The sequence below is a fragment of the Pseudophryne corroboree genome, unplaced genomic scaffold (genome assembly GCF_028390025.1).
Source record: "Pseudophryne corroboree isolate aPseCor3 unplaced genomic scaffold, aPseCor3.hap2 scaffold_403, whole genome shotgun sequence".
Lineage (NCBI taxonomy): Eukaryota > Metazoa > Chordata > Amphibia > Anura > Myobatrachidae > Pseudophryne > Pseudophryne corroboree.
In genome coordinates, this window is record NW_026970043.1 from 419,171 (window position 1) to 440,472 (window position 21,302).

Sequence of the window (21,302 nt, forward strand, 5' to 3'; positions counted from 1 at the left end):
TAAGGAGATTCAACTGAGGAAGCACAAGGGAACTCTCGTCTGGGGACAACAACTGCAGGGAGACCACATTTTTTCAGATGAACATGGGAGGGCGGAAGGCTGCCTAATACTGAAGCACCATCAAATATCAAACCATATGCAATAACTAGTACAAGTATTCCTGGGGGAAGGTCTGCAGGAGACGAATTTGCATACGGTGATGTCATCCAAGCAGTGGGCCAAAGTTGGCTGGAACCCTCATCTGCATATGAAAAGAGAAAAGGGTTATGCAGGGCATGGCGGCCTTTTGCGGCGCTTGGATGACCCCTAGTTCGCATTAAACACCTCCACCCTCCTTCGGTGTGGGGCTCATGTTGGCTATGCCCCAGCCCCTGAAGCATTCAAGCTGATTTCTTGCAGCAGCTGGGCACTGTAACAGCTCCAGAGCTGCTCTGTAAGGCAAATAAAAGGGTGTGGGCCCTGCAGCACTACCTGTAGTTCGCATTGTGCGTTGGAAGGCACAAAGTAAGCAGACGGGAGAAGTCAGGATAGTGCGCAAGGGCATAGAAGGGAGCGGCTCAAGAAAAGAGAAGTGGAAACAGACAGCAAACTAGGCTGGAGAGAGACCTGAGACAAAGAGATCTGAATTATACGAGAGCCGACCAGGGGAAACACAAATTATGCAGTCAAGTTTCCCATATTTGGGGAAATCGCAGGGGCAGCACACCCAGAGTGCAATGGTTGAGCCTTGCCCTGGGAGAAGCACCTTCAAGATCATAGTATCTCACCTGGCAGGTAAGTAGGAGTTGGGCTAGAGCTGGGGAGGGTCGCTGCTCGGGCACCCCCCTGTCAAGTGAAGGAGATCCAACTGAGGCAGCACAATGGAACTCTCGAAAGAAGAACAAGGCTAGAGGAAGATCTGAGACAAAGAAATCTGACTTTTACCAGAGCTGACCAGCGGAAAACACAAACACAGTCCCCAACTACCACAAATAATGCAGGCGAGTTTCCCACATTTGGGTAAATCACAGGGGTCAGCATACCCAGAATGCAATGAATGAACCTCACCCTGGGTGAACAATTTTCATGACCATGGTGTCTCCTATGCAAAATAAGTATGATTTGGGATAGGGCTGGGGAGGGCCGCTGCTCAGGCACATCTCTGTCAAGTAAAGGAGATTCAACTGAGGCAGCACAAGGGAACTCTCATATGGGGACAACAACTGCAGGGAGAACACATATTTTCAGATGAACATGGGAGGGCAGAAGGCTGCCTAATACTGAAGCACCCCCAAACAACAAACCAAATGCAACAACTAGTGCAAGCATTCCTGGGGGAAGGCCTGCAGCAGATGGATTTGCATATGGTGATGTTATCCAAGCAGTGGGTCAAAGTTGGCTTCAACCCTCATCTGCATATGAAAAGAGAAAAGGGGCGTGCAGGGCATGGCGGCCTTTTGCGGTGCTTGGATGACCCCTAGATCGCATTAAACACCCCCACCCTCCTTTGGTGTGGGGCTCATGTTGGCCATGCCCCATCCCATGAAGCATTCAAGCTGATTTCTTGCAGCAGCTGGGCACTGTAACAGCTCCAGAGCTGCTCTGTAAGGCAAGTAAAAGGGTGTGGGCCCTGCAGCACTACCTGTAGTTTGCATTGTGCATTGGAAGGCACAAAGTAAGCAGACGGGAGGAGAAGTCAGGATAGTCCACAAGGGTATAGAAGGGAGGGGCTCAAGAAAAAAGAAGTGGAAACAGAGAGCAAACTAGGCTGGAGAGAGACCTGAGACAAAGAGATCTGAATTATACGAGAGCCGACCAGAGGAAACACAAATTATGCAGTCAAGTGTCCCACATTTGGGGAAATCGTAGGAGCAGCACACCCAGTGTGCAATGGGTGAGCCTTGCCCTGGGAGAAGCACCTTCCTGATTATAGTATCTCACCTGGGTGTGCTGCCCCTGCGATTTCCCCAAATGTGGGAAACTTGACTGCATAATTTGTGTTTCCCCTGGTCGGCTCTCATATAATTCAGATCTCTTTGTCTCAGGTCTCTCTCCAGCCTAGTTTGCTGTCTGTTTCCACTTCTTTTTTCTTGAGCCCCTCCCTTCTATACCCTTGTGGACTATCCTGACTTCTCCTCCTGACTGCTTACTTTGTGCCTTCCAATGCACAATGCAAACTACAGGTAGTGCTGCAGGGCCCACACCCTTTTACTTGCCTTACAGAGCAGCTCTGGAGCTGTTACAGTGCCAAGCTGCTGCAAGAAATCAGCTTGAATGCTTCAGGGGCTGGGGCATGGCCAACATGAGCCCCACACCGAAGGAGGGTGGGGGTGTTTAATGCGAACTAAGGGTCATCCAAGCGCCGCAAAAGGCCGCCATGCCCTGCATACCCCTTTTCTCTTTTCATATGCAGATGAGGGTTCCAGCCAACTTTGGCCCAATGCTTGGATGACATCACTATATGCATATCCGTCTTCTGCAGACCTTCCCCCAGGAATGCTTGTACTAGTTGTTGCATTTGGTTTGTTGTTTGGGGGTGCTTCAGTATTAGGCAGCCTTCTGCCCTCCCATGTTCATCTGAAAATATGTGTTCTCACTGCAGTTGTTGTCCCCAGATGAGAGTTCCCTTGTGCTGCCTCAGTTGAATCTCCTTTACTCTAAAACTTGTAAAACTTAGCAAAAGTGTTTACTAAATAGCTGCTCGGCAAAGTTGCAATGCCGAGACTCCCCGACCAGCTGCCCAGGATGAACCCACCTTTCTAGTAGAATGGGTCTTCACCTAATTCAGTAACGGCAATCCTGCCGTGGAATGAGCATGCTGAATCTTACCACAGATCCAGCGCATAATTGTCTACATGGAAGCAGGACACCCAATCCTGTTGGGAGCATACAGGACAAACAGAGCCTCTGTTTTCCTAATCTGAACCGTTCTGGTGACATAAATTTTCAAAGTTCTGACCACAGCCAGAGACTTTGACTCAACGAAGGTGTCAGTGGCCAAAGGCACCATGTGGAAAGATGAACCACCTTCGGCAGAAATAGTTGACGTGTCCTCAATTCTGCTCTATCTTCATGAAATATCAAATAAAGGCTCTTGTGATACTGCATGGTTTGTACTGTTTTCCATGTGCTCCCAGATCTTTCAAGCAAGAAGCATGGTCAAGAAAGTTCTGTTTGAAAAGAAACAACATTTACTGTCATTGTTATAGAATTTGGGAGAAAAAACAAGAAGAAATCTGCACTGTTGACGCACTGGACAGAATGAATGAATCATAAAATATAACCTTTATTAAGTATGTATTAAAATTGGATAAATATTAATATTATTATCCCAAACTGCAGTGAAACATAAAGGTTAAAATCACAGAACTAACATACATGTGCATAAGAAGAATAAAGAGATGTGAAAAAAAGGTTTAAAAAGCGTGTCCGTGTGTGATTATTTTTGAAGGCACAACCCTGGCGGGGTTGTTTATATAGATATATATGTTGCTAATAATCACTTTCTAGCGTAATGTTATTAAATAGCTGTTAGTATCTATGTCGTCAGGTACCACTGGGTCGTATCCTATATACTCCTGTGGGAAACTTGACTGCATAATTTGTGTTTCCCCTGGTCGGCTCTCGTATAATTCAGATCTCTTTGTCTCAGGTCTCTCTCCAGCCTAGTTTGCTGTCTGTTTCCACTTCTCTTTTCTTGAGCCGCTGCCTTCTATGCCCTTGTGCACTCTCCAGACTTCTCCTGTCTGCTTACTTTGTGCCTTCCAACGCACAATGCAAACTACAGGTAGTGCTGCAGGGCCCACACCCTTTTACTTGCCTTACAGAGCAGCTCTGGAGCTGTTACAGTGCCCAGCTGCAGCAAGAAATCAGCTTGAATGCTTCAGGGGCTGGGGCATAGCCAACATGAGCCCCACACCGACGGAGGGTGGAGGTGTTTAATGCAAACTAGGGGTCAGCCAAGCGCCGCAAAAGGCCGCCATGCCCTGCATGCCCCTTTTCTCTTTTCATATGCAGACGAGGGTTGAAGCCAACTTTGACCCACTGCTTGGATGACATCACCATATGCAAATCCATCTGCGGCAGGCCTTCCCCCAGGAATGCTTGCACTAGTTGTTGCATTTGGTTTGTTGTTTGGGGGTGCTTCAGTATTAGGCAGCCTTCTGCCCTCCCATGTTCATCTGAAAATATGTGTTCTCCCTGCAGTTGTTGTCCCCAGATGAGAGTTCCCTTGTGCTGCCTCAGTTGAATCTCCTTTACTTGACAGAGATGTGCCTGAGCAGCGGCCCTCCCCAGCCCTATCCCAAATCATACTTATTTTGCATAGGAGATACCATGGTCATGAAGATTGTTCTCCCAGGGTTAGGTTCATTCATTGCGTTCTGGGTATGCTGACCTCTGTGATTTCCCCAAATGTGGGAAACTCAACTGCATTATTTGTGGTAGTGGGGGACTGTGTTTGTGCTTTCCTCTGGTCAGCTCTGGTAAAAGTCAGATTTCTTTGTCTCAGATCTTCCTCTAGCCTTGTTCTTCTTTCAAGAGTTCCCTTGTGCTGCCTCAGTTGGATCTCCTTCACTTGACAGGGGGGTGCCCGAGCAGCGACCCTCCCCAGCTCTAGCCCAACTCCTACTTACCTGCCAGGTGAGATACTATGATCATGAAGTTGCTTCTCCCAGGGCAAGGCTCACCCATTGCACTCTGGGTGTGCTGCCCCTGCGATTTCCCCAAATATGGGAAACTTGATTGCATAATTTGTGTTTCCCCTAGTCGGCTCTCATATAATTCAGATCTCTTTGTCTCAGGTCTCTCTCCAGCCTAGTTTGCTGTCTGTTTCCACTTCTTTTTTCTTGAGCCCCTCCCTTCTATACCCTTGTGCACTATCCTGACTTCTCCTCCTGTCTGCTTACTTTGTGCCTTCCGATGCACAATGCAAACTACAGGTAGTGCTGCAGGGCCCACACCCTTTTACTTGCCTTACAGAGCAGCTCTGGAGCTGTTACAGTGCCAAGCTGCTGCAAGAAATCAGCTTGAATGCTTCAGGGGCTGGGGCATGGCCAACATGAGCCCCACACCGAAGTAGGGTGGGGGTGTTTAATGCGAACTAAGGGTCATCCAAGCGCCGCAAAAGGCCGCCATGCCCTGCATACCCCTTTTCTCTTTTCATATGCAGATGAGGGTTCCAGCCAACTTTGGCCCACTGCTTGGATGACATCACTGTATGCAAATCCGTCTTCTGCAGACCTTCCCCCAGGAATGCTTGTACTAGTTGTTGCATTTGGTTTGTTGTTTGGGGGTGCTTCAGTATTAGGCAGCCTTCTGCCCTCCCATGTTCATCTGAAAATATGTGTTCTCCCGGCAGTTGTTGTCCCCAGATGAGAGTTCCCTTGTGCTGCCTCAGTTGAATCTCCTTTACTTGACAGAGATGTGCCTGAGCAGCGGCCCTCCCCAGCCCTATCCCAAATCATACTTATTTTGCATAGGAGATACCATGGTCATAAAGATTGTTCTCCCAGGGTTAGGTTCATTCATTGCATTCTGGGTATGCTGACCCCTGTGATTTCCCCAAATGTGGGAAACTCAACTGCATTATTTGTGGTAGTGGGGGACTGTGTTTGTGTTTTCCTCTGGTCAGCTCTGGTAAAAGTCAGATTTCTTTGTCTCAGATCTTCCTCTAGCCTTGTTCTTCTTTCGAGAGTTCCATTGTGCTGCCTCAGTTTGATCTCCTTCACTTGACAGGGGGGTACCCGAGCAGCGACCCTCCCCAGCTCTAGCCCAACTCCTACATAACTGCCAGGTGAGATACTATGATCATGAAGGTGCTTCTCCCAGGGCAAGGCTCACCCATTGCACTCTGGGTGTGCTGCTCCTGCGATTTCCCCAAATGTGGGAAACTTGACTGCATAATTTGTGTTTCCCCTGGTCGGCTCTTGTATAATTCAGATCTCTTTGTCTCAGGTCTCTCTCCAGCCTAGTTTGCTGTCTGTTTCCACTTCTCTTTTCTTGAGCCGCTGCCTTCTATGCCCTTGTGCACTCTCCTGACTTCTCCTGTCTGCTTACTTTGTGCCTTCCAACGCACAATGCAAACTACAGGTAGTGCTGCAGGGCCCACACCCTTTTACTTGCCTTTCAGAGCAGCTCTGGAGCTGTTACAGTGCCCAGCTGCTGCAAGAAATCAGCTTGAATGCTTCAGGGGCTGGGGCATAGCCAACATGAGCCCCACACCGACGGAGGGTGGAGGTGTTTAATGCGAACTAAGGGTCATCCAAGCGCCGCAAAAGGCCGCCATGCCCTGCATACCCCTTTTCTCTTTTCATATGCAGATGAGGGTTCCAGCCAACTTTGGCCCACTGCTTGGATGACATCACCGTATGCAAATACGTCTTCTGCAGACCTTCCCCCAGGAATGCTTGTACTAGTTGTTGCATTTGGTTTGTTGTTTGGGGTGCTTCAGTATTAGGCAGCCTTCTGCTCTCCCATGTTCATCTGAAAATATGTGTTCTCCCTGCAGTTGTTGTCCCCAGATGAGAGTTCTCTTGTGCTGCCTCAGTTGAATCTCCTTTACTTGACAGAGATGTGCCTGAGCAGCGGCCCTCCCCAGCCCTATCCCAAATCATACTTATTTTGCATAGGAGATACCATGGTCATGAAGATTGTTCTTCCAGGGTGAGGTTCATTCATTGCATTCTGGGTATGCTGACCCCTGTGATTTCCCCAAATGTGGGAAACTCGACTGCATTATTTGTGGTAGTGGGGGACTGTGTTTGTGCTTTCCTCTGGTCAGCTCTGGTAAAAGTCAGATTTCTTTGTCTCAGATCTTCCTCTAGCCTTGTTCTTTTTTTGAGAGTTTCCTTGTGCTGCCTCAGTTGGATTTCCTTCACTTGACAGGGGGGTGCCCGAGCAGCGACCCTCCCCAGCTCTAGCCCAACTCCTACTTACCTGCCAGGTGAGATACTATGATCAGGAAGGTGCTTCTCCCAGGGCAAGGCTCACCCATTGCACTCTGGGTGTGCTGCTCCTACGATTTCCCCAAATGTGGGACACTTGACTACATAATTTGTGTTTCCTCTGGTCGGCTACTCGTATAATTCAGATCTCTTTGTCTCAGGTCTCTCTCCAGCCTAGTTTGCTGTCTGTTTCCACTTCTCTTTTCTTGAGCCCCTGCCCTTGCCCTTGTGCACTCTCCTGACTTCTCCTGTCTGCTTACTTTGTGCCTTCCAACGCACAATGCAAACTACAGGTAGTGCTGCAGGGCCAACACCCTTTTACTTGCCTTACAGAGCAGCTCTGGAGCTGTTACAGTGCCCAGCTGCTGCAAGAAATCAGCTTGAATGCTTCAGGGGCTGGGGCATAGCCAACATGAGCCCCACACCGACGGAGGGTGGAGGTGTTTAATGCGAACTAAGGGTCATCCAAGCGCCGCAAAAGGCCGCCATGCCCTGCATACCCCTTTTCTCTTTTCATATGCAGATGAGGGTTCCAGCCAACTTTGGCCCACTGCTTGGATGACATCACCGTATGCAAATCCGTCTTCTGCAGACCTTTTCCCAGGAATGCTTGTACTAGTTGTTGCATTTGGTTTGTTGTTTGGGGGTGCTTCAGTATTAGGCAGCCTTCTGCTCTCCCATATTCATCTGAAAATATGTGTTCTCCCTGCAGTTGTTGTCCCCAGATGAGAGTTCCCTTGTGCTGCCTCAGTTGAATCTCCTTTACTTGACAGAGATGTGCCTGAGCAGCGGCCCTCCCCAGCCCTATCCCAAATCATACTTATTTTGCATAGGAGATACCATTGTCATGAAGATTGTTCTCCCAGGGTGAGGTTCATTCATTGCATTCTGGGTATGCTGACCCCTGTCATTTCCCCAAATGTGGGAAACTCGACTGCATTATTTGTGGTAGTGGGGGACTGTGTTTGTGCTTTCCTCTGGTCAGCTCTGGTAAAAGTCAGATTTCTTTGTCTCAGATCTTCCTCTAGCCTTGTTCTTTTTTCGAGAGTTTCCTTGTGCTGCCTCAGTTGGATCTCCTTCACTTGACAGGGGGGTGCCCGAACAGCGACCCTCCCCAGCTCTAGCCCAACTCCTACTTACCTGCCAGGTGAGATACTATGATCAGGAAGGTGCTTCTCCCAGGGCAAGGCTCACCCAATGCACTCTGGGTGTGCTGCTCCTACGATTTCCCCAAATGTGGGACACTTGATTACATAATTTGTGTTTCCTCTGGTCGGCTCTCGTATAATTCAGATCTCTTTGTCTCAGGTCTCTCTCCAGCCTAGTTTGCTCTCTGTTTCCACTTCTCTTTTCTTGAGCCGCTCCCTTCTATGCCCTTGTGCACTATCCTGACTTCTCCCGTCTGCTTACTTTGTGCCTTCCAACGCACAATGCAAACTACAGGTAGTGCTGCAGGGCCCACACCCTTTTACTTGCTTTACAGAGCAGCTCTGGAGCTGTTACAGTGCCCAGCTGCTGCAAGAAATCAGCTTGAATGCTTCAGGGGCTGGGGCATAGCCAACATGAGCCCCACACCGAAGGAAGGTGGAGGTGTTTAATGCAAACTAGGGGTCATCCAAGCGCCGCAAAAGGCCGCCATGCCCTGCACACCCCTTTTTTATTTTCATATGCAGACGAGGGTTGAAGCCAACTTTGACCCACTGCTTGGATGACATCACCATATGCAAATCCATCTGCTGCAGGCCTTCCCCCAGGAATGCTTGCACTAGTAGTTGCATTTGGTTTGTTGTTTGGGGGTGCTTCAGTGTTAGGCAGCCTTCTGCCCTCCCATGTTCATCTGAAAATATGTGTTCTCCCTGCAGTTGTTGTCCCCAGATGAGAGTTCCCTTGTGTTGCCTCAGTTGAATCTCCTTTACTTGACAGAGATGTGCCTGAGCAGCGGCCCTCCCCAGCCCTATCCCAAATCATACTTATTTTGCATAGGAGATACCATGGTCATGAAGATTGTTCTCCCAGGGTGAGGTTCATTCATTGCACTCTGGGTATGCTGACCCCTGTGATTTCCCCAAATGTGGGAAACTCGACTGCATTATTTGTGGTAGTGGGGGACTGCGTTTGTGCTTTCCTCTGGTCAGCTCTGGTAAAAGTCAGATGTCTTTGTCTCAGATCTTCCTCTAGCCTTGTTCTTCTTTCGAGAGTTCCCTTGTGCTGCCTCAGTTGGATCTCCTTCACTTGACAGGGGGTGCCCGAGCAGCAATCCTCCACAGCTCTAGCCCAACTCCTACTTACCTGCCAGGTGAGATACTATGATGTTCACTGTTAGGGCAATCAGGATGTGGAATTCCCTGCCAGGGAAGGTGGTAATGGCGGACTCTGTAATTGGATTTAAAAAAGGAATGGATACATTTCTGAATGAAAAAGCTATCCAAGGTTATAATACTTAAAATATCAACATGGTTAATCCGGGGGTAACATGAGTTATAGTAGCTAACTAGTCATAAAACATTATTCAGCAAGTATGTAGAATCATCACAACTTAAAACAGGTTGAACACGATGGGCAATTTGCCTCTATTCAACCTCAAAAAATATGTTACTATATGTTACTATATTACTATGTTACTGTAGTATACAGAACACCACAATGTAATGAGCAGTGATAGTGAGCACTGATGAGGATACTAGAACTGACACTGAGCAGCAAGATGCAGCACTGGACTATTAGTAATGTACTGTAGTATGCTGAGCACCACAATGCAGCACAAGACAATGAGCAGTGATACTGAGCACTGATGAGGATACTACTGAGAACTGACACTGAGCAGGAGAGACACACTACTAGTATTACTGAGCAGCAATAAGTAACCACTGATACTGAGCACTGATATTGAGATTTCCACTGAGAGAACATAGCCACGTCCTCTCCGCTCTCTCTTCAATGCACGAGTAAAAATGGCGGCAACGCGCAGCTCTTTATATGGAATCCGAATCTCGAGAGAATCCGACAGCGGGATGATGACATTTTCCCTTGTTCAGGTTTTCCGAGTCAGGCGGGAACAACCGAGCCTGCCTCGGACCAGTGTAAACCACGTGGAGTTCGTCGGGAATTCGGTTCTCGGAGAACCGAACCCGCTCCTCTCTACCTTATACCCATCAATTTTTTTATTTTCAATCTAAGCCCCTGCAGTTTTCTGTAAGCATCTGCTTCGCTATGATGATCAACAAGTCACAAGGGCAAACACTCAGGGCTTGAGGCGTAGATCTTAGGACCAGCTGCTACAAGCATGGCAGAGGTGTCACTATCACTGGTGACACCCAGAGAGGTGGCGAAGGAGATTGTAATGCAGTGCGCGCAGATAAGCAGCGCAATGGTAAAAAGGAGGCATGGTTTCATAGGTAGGGGCGTGGCCTGGTGGCCTGAATCTACATTTTGTTGCTCCGGGTGTCCCGGGGGTTGGGGGCTGCACCCGGGGACTAGTGTGTGTGCGGTGCTGGCTCCTGCACAGTGACAGGGCATGGCCACCCATCATGACACCTCCATTCTTGACCATGCTGTAATTGCAGTCGCACTGCAGTTCAGCGTGATCATAAAAAATGGTGTAGCCTCCTGCTGGTGCAGACTGTATGTGCGCGCAGGAAGCCGCCACCATTTTTGTGATCACAGCGGCTGAATGTGATGTCATACAGCCGCTGTGACCACGCCCCCTGTGTCTCCTCCGTTGCAGACCCCATTTTGAAGCCTTGCCCCCGCACCGCTCCATCCCTGACTTGGAAATGGAGTGTTGCTGACCCCCCTCTCCCCCCCCCGCCCCGATTGACAGGCAGAGGCGATCGCATTCTCTGCGGGGTGCCGCAGAAAATGCAGGCACATGCGTATGCTGTTAGCAATTTTTGCAGTTGGATCGCTTATTGTGATTGCATTCCAACCTGAATCAGGCCCTATTACCTATCACAATGCGCTGCGGGCAGTACAAAATTGGGTTAATATAGGAGTAAAACTCCCAGACCTGTGCTCCTTAACTGTACCTGGTGGCTAGTGGAGCGGCTGCCCAGTAATCAGTGTCCACGCCAGTGCGCACACGGTCCACCCCCTACGGCCACGCTCCCCTTCATCAGCGGCCTCGTGATCCGGAAGGGCGGTGTGTGTGTGACTGACCTTAGGAAGAAACTGGAGCCTCCGCTGCAGTGACCCAGCAACCAGGGCACGGGAGTATACAGCGCCGCTGGGAGTGATGAAGCTGCAGTAAAGATGTCTATTAGACCTAGCCTGCTGCAGCCCTTGTAGATTCTCATAAAACAAGTTCTTCTTTTCTTGTCAAAATTAATAGCTAAGAATAGGCTGCCTGAGGCAGGCCCCTGTTAAGTGGCCTGCTACTGAAGGCACCAACTACAAACTGAGCTCCCTGTTCATGGAAGCGGGGTTATAGAGGAGGATGCGCTGAGCATCTTGGGAACAGTCAAAAGCTTTGAGCCGGTTGGTGCCTCAGATCAAGATCCTACTCTACACCCCAATGTGAATCCTTGTGGAGTCCAGTGTACCCCACAGAAGAAATTAATGTGTCACACCCATTGGCAGCAACCTTAGAATAGCTGCTGACGGGCACAATTGAGAAAGGAAGGGGGGGGGGGGGGACATTTGAATCCAGCACATAGATGCAATTCAAATATGTAATTTGTACCTTCCTATTTTAAAATATAATGGATGAACCTCACCCTGTGAGAACAATCTTCATGATCAAGAGATCTCATATGCAAAATAAGTATGAGTTGGGATAGGGCTGGGGAGGGTGGCTGCTCGGGCAGCCCCTCCCCCGTCAAGTTAAGGAGATTCAACTGAGGACGCACAAGGGAACTCTCGTCTGGGGACAACAACTGCAGGGAGACCACATCTGTTCAGATGAACATGGGAGGGTGGAAGGCTGCCTAATATTGAAGCACCATCAAATATCAAACCATATGCAACAACTAGTACAAGCATTCCTGGGGGAAGGTCTGCAGAAGACGGATTTGCATACGGTGATGTCATCCAAGATGTGGGCCAAAGTTGGCTGGAACCCTCATCTGCATATGAAAAGAGAAAAGGGGCATGCAGGGCATGGCGGCCTTTTGCGGTGCTTGGATGACCCCTAGTTCGCATTAAACACCCCCACCCTCCTTTGGTGTGGGGCTCATGTTGGCCATGCCCCATCCCCTGAAGCATTCAAGCTGATTTCTTGCAGCAGCTGGGCACTGTAACAGCTCCAGAGCTGTTCTGTAAGGCAAGTAAAAGGGTGTGGGCCCTGCAGCACCACCTGTAGTTCGCATTGTGCGTTGGAAGGCACAAAGTAAGCAGACGGGAGGAGAAGTCAGGATAGTGCGCAAGGGCATCCTTTTCTCTTAGTCCGTAGAGGATGCTGGGGTCACATTAAGAACCATGGGGTATAGACGGGATCCGCAAGAGACATGGGCACTTTAAGACTTTCAAAGGGTGTGAACTGGCTCCTCCCTCTATGCCCCTCCTCCAGACTCCAGTTATAGGAACTGTGCCCAGGGAGACGGACATTTCGAGGAAAGGATTTATTGTTAAACTAAGGTGAGCATCTTACCAGCTCACACCTTAAGCATGCCGCAGAACGTGGCATTCAACAGAACACAAGCCAACGGCATGAACAATTGCAGCAAAAAGCTGACCAGAACCATAACATAACATGTGTATAACCACAAGTAATAACTGCAGACACAGTATGGACTGGGACGGGTGCCCAGCATCCTCTACGGACTAAGAGAAAAGGATTTACCGGTAGGTATTAAAATCCTATTTTCTCATACGACCTAGAGGATGCTGGGGTCACATTAAGAACCATGGGGTTATACCAAAGCTCTTGAACGGGTGGGAGAGTGCGTACGACTCTGCAGCACCGAATGACCCAACTTGAGGTTATCATCAGCCAAGGTATCAAACTTGTAAAACTTAGCAAAAGTGTTTACTAAATAGCTGCTCGGCAAAGTTGCAATGCCGAGACTCCCCGACCAGCTGCCCAGGATGAACCCACCTTTCTAGTAGAATGGGTCTTCACCTAATTCAGTAACGGCAATCCTGCCATGGAATGAGCATGCTGAATCTTACCACAGATCCAGCGCATAATGGTCTACATGGAAGCAGGACACCCAATCCTGTTGGGAGCATACAGGACAAACAGAGCCTCTGTTTTCCTAATCTGAACCGTTCTGGTGACATAAATTTTCAAAGTTCTGACCACAGCCAGAGACTTTGACTCAACGAAGGTGTCAGTGGCCAAAGGCACCATGTGGAAAGATGAACCACCTTCGGCAGAAATTGTTGACGTGTCCTCAATTCTGCTCTATCTTCATGAAAGATCAAATAAAGGCTCTTGTGATACTGCATGGTTTGTACTGTTTTCCATGTGCTCCCAGATCTTTCAAGCAAGTAGCATGGTCAAGAAAGTTCTGTTTGAAAAGAAACAACATTTACTGTCATTGTTATAGAATTTGGGAGAAAAAACAAGAAGAAATCTGCACTGTTGACGCACTGGACAGAATGAATGAATCATAAAATATAACCTTTATTAAGTATGTATTAAAATTGGATAAATATTAATATTATTATCCCAAACTGCAGTGAAACATAAAGGTTAAAATCACAGAACTAACATACATGTGCATAAGAAGAATAAAGAGATGTGAAAAAAAGGTTTAAAAAGCGTGTCCGTGTGTGATTATTTTTGAAGGCACAACCCTGGCGGGGTTGTTTATATAGATATATATGTTGCTAATAATCACTTTCTAGCGTAATGTTATTAAATAGCTGTTAGTATCTATGTCGTCAGGTACCACTGGGTCGTATCCTATATACTCCCTTCACTCAATAGGGGTTACCTCCCGGGAAGCCATCCCCATTGGCGAATTTGTGGGGGTGATTGAGTATAACCGGTAAGCTAACCTCCAATTTGTGGGGTGCTTAGGTAGATGGGGATCACTTATTTCTCTGTGTCCCCTAAGACTATATTCCTAAATTCAATACCACAGGGGGATAGCTTTCTATATCGGATAAGGAATCACTTGATAGGGAAATCTCTATGCATCATGGAAAGATCATATTTATTAATATCCAAACTAAAAAAATGATGAATAGCTTTAATTTAGCTGTTTAGATATAGTTAATTGGCGAGATATACCAACAGGTGCGGTTGCCTTAAGGAATATGGCAATTCCAATATAAATAGCAGCCCTCCTTCATATAATCAGCCAGATCTTATTAAATCTGGTCCAGATATAGCCGTTCAGATATACTTAATTGACAACATATATCAATCGGTGGGGTTGCCTTAAGGAATATAGCAATTCCAATTCTCATATAAATAGCAACCTTCCTTCATATATTCAGCCAGATCTTATTTAATCTGATCTAGGCGTAGGCAATAATGCTTTCCTTAGAGGTATAGCCACCTCAATTCTTATTAGGAAGCAAAGTGTCTGTCATAATGGTTTATCCAATTCATCTAAGAAATAATATATTCCATGTGTCAGAGATTCATTACTCTCTATTTACACTGTTAAAGAGTTAATTCTTATTATGTTACAGTGTAATGAAATTATCATATAGGGAGATGTGGCAATTCCATGTGCTATATATATAATAACCCTTAGTGGTCCAGATTCCACAATGAGGAATTTTCTTATAAACCGCTGAAACACACAGCTGTTTGACTGACTTCCAAATATATCTATCTCACTTTGTAACAGTCTTATGATAGAGAAACTGTTACATATTCGGTCACTTAGTTATCTAAAGGTAAACAGACTCAGTGTGAGGGTAATATAATATATCAAATGCGCTGTCAATAATCGTGGTAACTGGTGTAATAATGTGGTATATTGAGTATGCTAGTAAGGCATATAACTGCTCTCCAGCCTTTAAGTGTTACCAATCAATTTGTTACACTGTAAAGGATTTATGGTGTCCTGTTAGGACATGCAGCTGCTAGGCTGACTCAAAGATTTATCCATTTGTAACAATTATGTAACAGTTATATACATGTTACTGGTATTACATAGAAATAGTATGACACAGGCCAGCAGTCCCATGTGTCTAGATTCCACAATAGGAGATTTTCTTTGTCTTATAAACTGCTGGAACACACAGCTGCTAGACTGACTTCAAATATATATATTACTTTGTAACAGTCTTATAGTAAAGAGACTGTTACACACTGTCATTTAGTTATCTCAAGGTTAGCAGATTCTGTGTGAGGATAGTGTTCTGTTAGAACATGCAGCTGCTAGGCTGACTCATAGAAAATGTATCCATTTGTAACAAATGACACATACAGCATTAAATTAATATCTATAGCAGCCCATGTGACATCTCTACTCTTATCATAATTGTCTGGTTATTGCCAATCTGGACAGCAGGAGTGATATATATTCACTAGTCCCAATATCCCATCATATAAATATACCCACACTGATATACTTTCTTATCAAGAGTTATTAGTAGCTATCTGTATGCACTTTAGACATTGTATCTGCTAAGTGACATCATATCTAGTGTATTCCTTTCTTATAGCTCAGCTTCTATTCCCTATTAGTGGAGACTAACAGCTAACATCATAATCATATATTTTTGTTTTATAACATTTCACATGAGTCAAATACACGCGGACACGCCGTGCCCTACACGTGTGTTTCACTGCATCTATGGCAACTTACATTAAAGCTAACAAGAAAGCACACTCGTTCTGTCTTTAAACTGATAAAAGAAACCCCAATAATATGGGGCATGCAAAAATTGAGATAAAACTCAGTTTTGCTCCTCTCCACGGAAATCTTTAATAAAAGGCGAAATATTTGTTAGTTCTGAAGAGAAACCAGAGCATGACCAAGATTCCACCTGTCGCCTGAGTGCCATGCCAGCAGTTCTCATTGAGCTCAAAGTGAGCACCCAATTTGAAAGAAAGATAGCAGATTTCTCACCAGGCTTCCCCTAGCTATAAACATGGTTTGTACTCTTTTCCATGTGTTCCCAGATCTTTCAAGCAATTAGTATAGTCAAGAAAGTTCTGTTTGAAAAGAAACAAACATTTACTGTCATTTCTATGCAAATGAGCTTACATTAAAGCACACTCGTTCTATCTTTAAACAGATAAAATAAAACCCCAATAAGATGGGGAATGCAAAATTTGAGATAAAACTCAGTTTTGCTCCTCTCCACGGAAATCTTTAGTAAAAGGCGAAAGATTTGTTCGTTCTGAAGAGAAACCAGAGCATGACCAAGATTCCACCTGCCGCCTGAGTGCCATGCCAGCAGTCCTCATTCAGCTCAAAGTGAGCACCCAATTTGAAAGAAAGAAAGCAGATTTCTCACCAGGCTTCCCCTTGCTATAAGCATGGTTTGTACTCTTTTCCATGTGCTCCCAGATCTTTCAAGCAAGTAGCATGGTCAAGAAAGTTCTGTTTGAAAAGAAACAGACATTTACTGTCATTGTTATACAAATAAACTTACATTAAAGCCAACAAGAAAGCACACTCATTCTGTCCTTAAACTGATAAAAGAAACCCCAATAATATGGGGCATGCAAAAATTGAGATAAAACTCAGTTTTGCTCCTCTCCACGGAAATCTTTAATAAATGGCGAAAGATTTGTTCATTCTGAAGAGAAACCAGAGCATGACCAAGATTCCACCTGTCGCCTGAGTGCCATGCCAGCAGTCCTCATTCAGATCAAAGTGAGCGCCCAATTTGAAAGAAAGCAGATTTCTCACCTGGCTTCTCCTTGCTATAAGCATGGTTTGTACTGTATTCCATGTGCTCCCAGATCTTTCAAGCAAGTAGCATGGTCAAGAAAGTTCTGTTTGAAAAGAAACAAACATTTACTGTAATTTCTATGCAAATGAGCTTTCATTAAAGCACACTCATTCTATCTTTAAACCGATAAAAGAAAATCCAAAAAGATGGGGCATGCAAAAATTGAGGTAAAACTCAGTTTTGCTCCTCTCCACGGAAATCTTTAGTAAAAGGCGAAAGATTTGTTCGTTCTGAAGAGAAGCCAGAGCATGACCAAGATTTTCATCTGAAAATATGTGTTCTCCCTGCAGTTGTTGTCCCCAGATGAGAGTTCCCTTGTGCTGCCTCAGTTGAATCTCCTTTACTTGACAGAGATGTGCCTGAGCAGCGGCCCTCCCCAGCCCTATCCCAAATCATACTTATTTTGCATAGGAGATACCATGGTCATGAAGATTGTTCTCCCAGGGTGAGGTTCATTCATTGCATTCTGGGTATGCTGACCCCTGTGATTTCCCCAATGTGGGAAACTCGACTGCATTATTTGTGGTAGTGGGGGACTGTGTTTGTGCTTTCCTCTGGTCAGCTCTGGTAAAAGTCAGATTTCTTTGTCTCAGATCTTCCTCTAGCCTTGTTCTTCTTTCGAGAGTTCCCTTGTGCTGCCTCAGTTGGATCTCCTTCACTTGACAGGGGGTGCCCGAGCAGCAATCCTCCACAGCTCTAGCCCAACTCCTACTTACCTGCCAGGTGAGATACTATGATCTTTACTGTTAGGGCAATCAGGATGTGGAATTCCCTGCCAGGGAAGGTGGTAATGGCGGACTCTGTAATTGGATTTAAAAAAGGAATGGATACATTTCTGAATGAAAAAGCTATCTAAGGTTATAATACTTAAAATATCAACATGGTTAATCCGGGGGTAACATGAGTTATAGTAGCTAACTAGTCATAAAACATTATTCAGCAAGTATGTAGAATCATCACAACTTAAAACAGGTTGAACACGATGGGCAATTTGCCTCTATTCAACCTCAAAAACTATGTTACTATATGTTACTATATTACTATGTTACTGTAGTATACAGAAAACCAAAATGCAATGAACAGTGATAGTGAGCACTGATGAGGATACTAGAACTGACACTGAGCAGCAAGATGCAGCACTGGACTATTAGTAATGTACTGTAGTATGCTGAGCACCACAATGCAGCACAAGACAATGAGCAGTGATACTGAGCACTGATGAGGATACTACTGAGAACTGACACTGAGCAGGAGAGACACACTACTAGTATTACTGAGCAGCAATAAGTAACCACTGATACTGAGCACTGATATTGAGATTTCCACTGAGAGAACATAGCCACGTCCATTCCGCTCTCTCTTCAATGCACGAGTAAAAATGGCGGCAACGCGCAGCTCTTTATATGGAATCCGAATCTCGCGAGAATCCGACAGCGGGATGATGACATTTTCCCTTGTTCAGGTTTTGCGAGTCAGGCGGGAACAACCGAGCCTGCCTCGGACCAGTGTAAACAACGTGGAGTTCGTGGGGAATTCGGTTCTCGGAGAACCGAACCCGCTCCTCTCTACCTTATACCAATCAATTTTTTTATTTTCAATCTAAGCCCCTGCAGTTTTCTGTAAGCATCTGCTTCGCTATGATGATCAACAAGTCACAAGGGCAAACACTCAGGGCTTGAGGCGTAGATCTTAGGACCAGCTGCTACAAGCATGGCAGAGGTGTCACTATCACTGGTGACACCCAGAGAGGTGGCGAGGGAGATTGTAATGCAGTGCGCGCAGATAAGCAGCGCAATGGTAAAAAGGAGGCATGGTTTCATAGGTAGGGGCGTGGCCTGGTGGCCTGAATCTACATTTTGTTGCTCCGGGTGTCCCGGGGGTTGGGGGCTGCACCCGGGGACTAGTGTGTGAGCGGTGCTGGCTCCTGCACAGTGAAAGGGCATGGCCACCCAGCATGACGCCTCCCTTCTTGACCATGCTGTAATTGCAGTCGCACTGCAGTTCAGCGTGATCATAAAAAATGGTGTAGCCTCCTGCTGGTGCAGACTGTATGTGCGCGCAGGAAGCCGCCACCATTTTTGTGATCACAGCGGCTGAATGTGATGTCATACAGCCGCTGTGACCACGCCCCCTGTGTCTACTCCGTTGCAGACCCCATTTTGAAGCCTTGCCCCCGCACCGCTCCATCCCTGACTTGGAAATGGAGTGTTGCTGACCCACCTATCCCCCCCCGCCCCGATTGACAGGCAGAGGCGATCGCATTCTCTGCGGGGTGCCGCAGAAAATGCAGGCACATGCGTATGCTCTTAGCAATTTTTGCAGTTGGATCGCTTATTGTGATTGCAATCCAACCTGAATCAGGCCCTATTACCTATCACAATGCGCTGCGGGCAGTACAAAATTGGGTTAATATAGGAGAAAAACCCCCAGACCTGTGCTCCTTAACTGTACCTGGTGGCTAGTGGAGCGGCTGCCCAGTAATCAGTGTCCACGCCAGTGCGCACACGGTCCACCCCCTACGGCCACGCTCCCCTTCATCAGCGGCCTCGTGATCCGGAAGGGTGGTGTGTGTGTGACTGACCTTAGGATGAAACCGGACCCTCCGCTGCAGTGACCCAGCAACCAGGGCACGGGAGTATACAGCGCCGCTGGGAGTGATGAAGCTGCAGTAAAGATGTCTATTAGACCTAGCCTGCTGCAGCCCTTGTAGATTCTCATAAAACAAGTTCTTCTTTTCTTGTCAAAATTTATAGCTAAGAATAGGCTGCCTGAGGCAGGCCCCTGTTAAGTGGCCTGCTACTGAAGGCACCAACTACAAACTGAGCTCCCTGTTCATGGAAGCGGGGTTATAGAGGAGAATGCACTGAGCATCTTGGGAACAGTCAAAAGCTTTGAGCCGGTTGGTGCCTCAGATCAAGATCCTACTCTACACCCCAATGTGAATCCTTGTGGAGTCCAGTGTACCCCACAGAAGAAATTAATGTGTCACACCCATTGGCAGCAACCTTAGAATAGCTGCTGACGGGCACAATTGAGAAAGGAAGGGGGGGGGGGGACATTTGAATCCAGCACATAAATGCAATTCAAATATGTAATTTGTACCTTCCTATTTTAAAATATAATGGATGAACCTCACCCTGTGAGAACAATCTTCATGATCAAGAGATCTCATATGCAAAATAAGTATGAGTTGGGATAGGGCTGGGGAGGGTGGCTGCTCGGGCAGCCCCTCCCCCGTCAAGTTAAGGAGATTCAACTGAGGAAGCACAAGGGAACTCTCGTCTGGGGACAACAACTGCAGGGAGACCACATCTTTTCAGATGAACATGGGAGGGCGGAAGGCTGCCTAATACTGAAGCACCATCAAATATCAAACCATATGCAACATCTAGTACAAGCCTTCCTGGGGGAAGGTCTGCAGCAGACGGATTTGCATACAGTGATGTTATTCAAGCAGTGGGCCAAAGTTGGCTGGAACCCTCATCTGCATATGAAAAGAGAAAAGGGGCGTGCAGGGCATGGCGGCCTTTTGCAGTGCTTGGATGACCCCTAGTTCTCATTAAACACCCCCACCCTCCTTTGGTGTGGGGCTCATGTTGGCCATGCCCCATCCCCTGAAGCATTCAAGCTGATTTCTTGCAGCAGCTGGGCACTGTAACAGCTCCAGAGCTGTTCTGTAAGGCAAGTAAAAGGGTGTGGGCCCTGCAGCACCACCTGTAGTTTGCATTGTGCGTTGGAAGGCACAAAGTAAGCAGACGGGAGGAGAAGTCAGGATAGTGCGCAAGGGCATCCTTTTCTCTTAGTCCGTAGAGGATGCTGGGGTCACATTAAGAACCATGGGGTATAGACGGGATCCGCAAGAGACATGGGCACTTTAAGACTATCAAAGGGTGTGAACTGGCTCCTCCCTCTATGCCCCTCCTCCAGACTCCAGTTATAGGAACTGTGCCCATGGAGACGGACATTTCGAGGAAAGGATTTATTGTTAAACTAAGGTGAGCATCTTACCAGCTCACACCTTAAGCATGCCGCAGAACGTGGCATTCAACAGAACACAAGCCAACGGCATGAATAATTGCAGCAAAAAGCTGACCAGAACCATAACACAACATGTGTATAACCACAAGTAATAACTGCAGACACAGTATGGACTGGGACGGGTGCCCAGCATCCTCTACAGACTAAGAGAAAAGGATTTACCGGTAGGTATTAAAATCCTATTTTCTCATACGACCTAGAGGATGCTGGGGTCACATTAAGAACCATGGGGTTATACCAAAGCTCTTGAACGGGTGGAAGAGTGCGTACGACTCTGCAGCACCGAATGACCCAACTTGAAGTTATCATCGGCCAAGGTATCAAACTTGTAAAACTTAGCAAAAGTGTTTACTAAATAGCTGCTCGGCAAAGTTGCAATGCCGAGACTCCCCGACCAGCTGCCCAGGATGAACCCACCTTTCTAGTAGAATGGGTCTTCACCTAATTCAGTAACGGCAATCCTGCCATGGAATGAGCATGCTGAATCTTACCACAGATCCAGCGCATAATGGTCTACATGGAAGCAGGACACCCAAT

General features: G+C 46.8%; 16 non-coding genes and 1 pseudogene across 16 annotated transcripts; 10 read left to right on the plus strand and 7 right to left on the minus strand.

Annotated features, from left to right (window-relative positions):
• Window positions 1–619: 619 nt before the first annotated feature.
• Window positions 620–782, minus strand: LOC135024156 (U1 spliceosomal RNA). Its single transcript, XR_010221014.1, has one exon. It is a non-coding gene; the product is annotated as a U1 spliceosomal RNA (small nuclear RNA).
• Window positions 783–934: 152 nt separating this feature from the next.
• On the minus strand, window positions 935–1,098 carry LOC135024036 (U1 spliceosomal RNA). Its single transcript, XR_010220912.1, has one exon. It is a non-coding gene; the product is annotated as a U1 spliceosomal RNA (small nuclear RNA).
• Window positions 1,099–1,772: 674 nt separating this feature from the next.
• Window positions 1,773–1,928, minus strand: LOC135024197 (U1 spliceosomal RNA). The gene has a single exon (XR_010221043.1). It is a non-coding gene; the product is annotated as a U1 spliceosomal RNA (small nuclear RNA).
• Window positions 1,929–4,289: 2,361 nt separating this feature from the next.
• Window positions 4,290–4,453, plus strand: LOC135023997 (U1 spliceosomal RNA). Its single transcript, XR_010220873.1, has one exon. It is a non-coding gene; the product is annotated as a U1 spliceosomal RNA (small nuclear RNA).
• A 152-nt stretch (window positions 4,454–4,605) lies between these two features.
• LOC135024169 (U1 spliceosomal RNA) lies at window positions 4,606–4,740 on the plus strand (annotated as a pseudogene).
• Window positions 4,741–5,442: 702 nt separating this feature from the next.
• LOC135023980 (U1 spliceosomal RNA) lies at window positions 5,443–5,606 on the plus strand. The gene has a single exon (XR_010220857.1). It is a non-coding gene; the product is annotated as a U1 spliceosomal RNA (small nuclear RNA).
• A 152-nt stretch (window positions 5,607–5,758) lies between these two features.
• Window positions 5,759–5,921, plus strand: LOC135024153 (U1 spliceosomal RNA). The gene has a single exon (XR_010221011.1). It is a non-coding gene; the product is annotated as a U1 spliceosomal RNA (small nuclear RNA).
• Window positions 5,922–6,591: 670 nt separating this feature from the next.
• LOC135024285 (U1 spliceosomal RNA) lies at window positions 6,592–6,755 on the plus strand. The gene has a single exon (XR_010221129.1). It is a non-coding gene; the product is annotated as a U1 spliceosomal RNA (small nuclear RNA).
• A 152-nt stretch (window positions 6,756–6,907) lies between these two features.
• Window positions 6,908–7,071, plus strand: LOC135024132 (U1 spliceosomal RNA). The gene has a single exon (XR_010220993.1). It is a non-coding gene; the product is annotated as a U1 spliceosomal RNA (small nuclear RNA).
• A 668-nt stretch (window positions 7,072–7,739) lies between these two features.
• On the plus strand, window positions 7,740–7,903 carry LOC135024014 (U1 spliceosomal RNA). Its single transcript, XR_010220890.1, has one exon. It is a non-coding gene; the product is annotated as a U1 spliceosomal RNA (small nuclear RNA).
• Window positions 7,904–8,055: 152 nt separating this feature from the next.
• LOC135024185 (U1 spliceosomal RNA) lies at window positions 8,056–8,218 on the plus strand. The gene has a single exon (XR_010221034.1). It is a non-coding gene; the product is annotated as a U1 spliceosomal RNA (small nuclear RNA).
• A 671-nt stretch (window positions 8,219–8,889) lies between these two features.
• Window positions 8,890–9,053, plus strand: LOC135024183 (U1 spliceosomal RNA). Its single transcript, XR_010221032.1, has one exon. It is a non-coding gene; the product is annotated as a U1 spliceosomal RNA (small nuclear RNA).
• A 6,629-nt stretch (window positions 9,054–15,682) lies between these two features.
• On the minus strand, window positions 15,683–15,798 carry LOC135024250 (U5 spliceosomal RNA). The gene has a single exon (XR_010221095.1). It is a non-coding gene; the product is annotated as a U5 spliceosomal RNA (small nuclear RNA).
• Window positions 15,799–16,073: 275 nt separating this feature from the next.
• LOC135024214 (U5 spliceosomal RNA) lies at window positions 16,074–16,189 on the minus strand. Its single transcript, XR_010221059.1, has one exon. It is a non-coding gene; the product is annotated as a U5 spliceosomal RNA (small nuclear RNA).
• A 286-nt stretch (window positions 16,190–16,475) lies between these two features.
• Window positions 16,476–16,591, minus strand: LOC135024241 (U5 spliceosomal RNA). The gene has a single exon (XR_010221087.1). It is a non-coding gene; the product is annotated as a U5 spliceosomal RNA (small nuclear RNA).
• A 270-nt stretch (window positions 16,592–16,861) lies between these two features.
• On the minus strand, window positions 16,862–16,977 carry LOC135024221 (U5 spliceosomal RNA). The gene has a single exon (XR_010221066.1). It is a non-coding gene; the product is annotated as a U5 spliceosomal RNA (small nuclear RNA).
• Window positions 16,978–17,121: 144 nt separating this feature from the next.
• Window positions 17,122–17,284, plus strand: LOC135024266 (U1 spliceosomal RNA). The gene has a single exon (XR_010221110.1). It is a non-coding gene; the product is annotated as a U1 spliceosomal RNA (small nuclear RNA).
• Window positions 17,285–21,302: the final 4,018 nt, after the last annotated feature.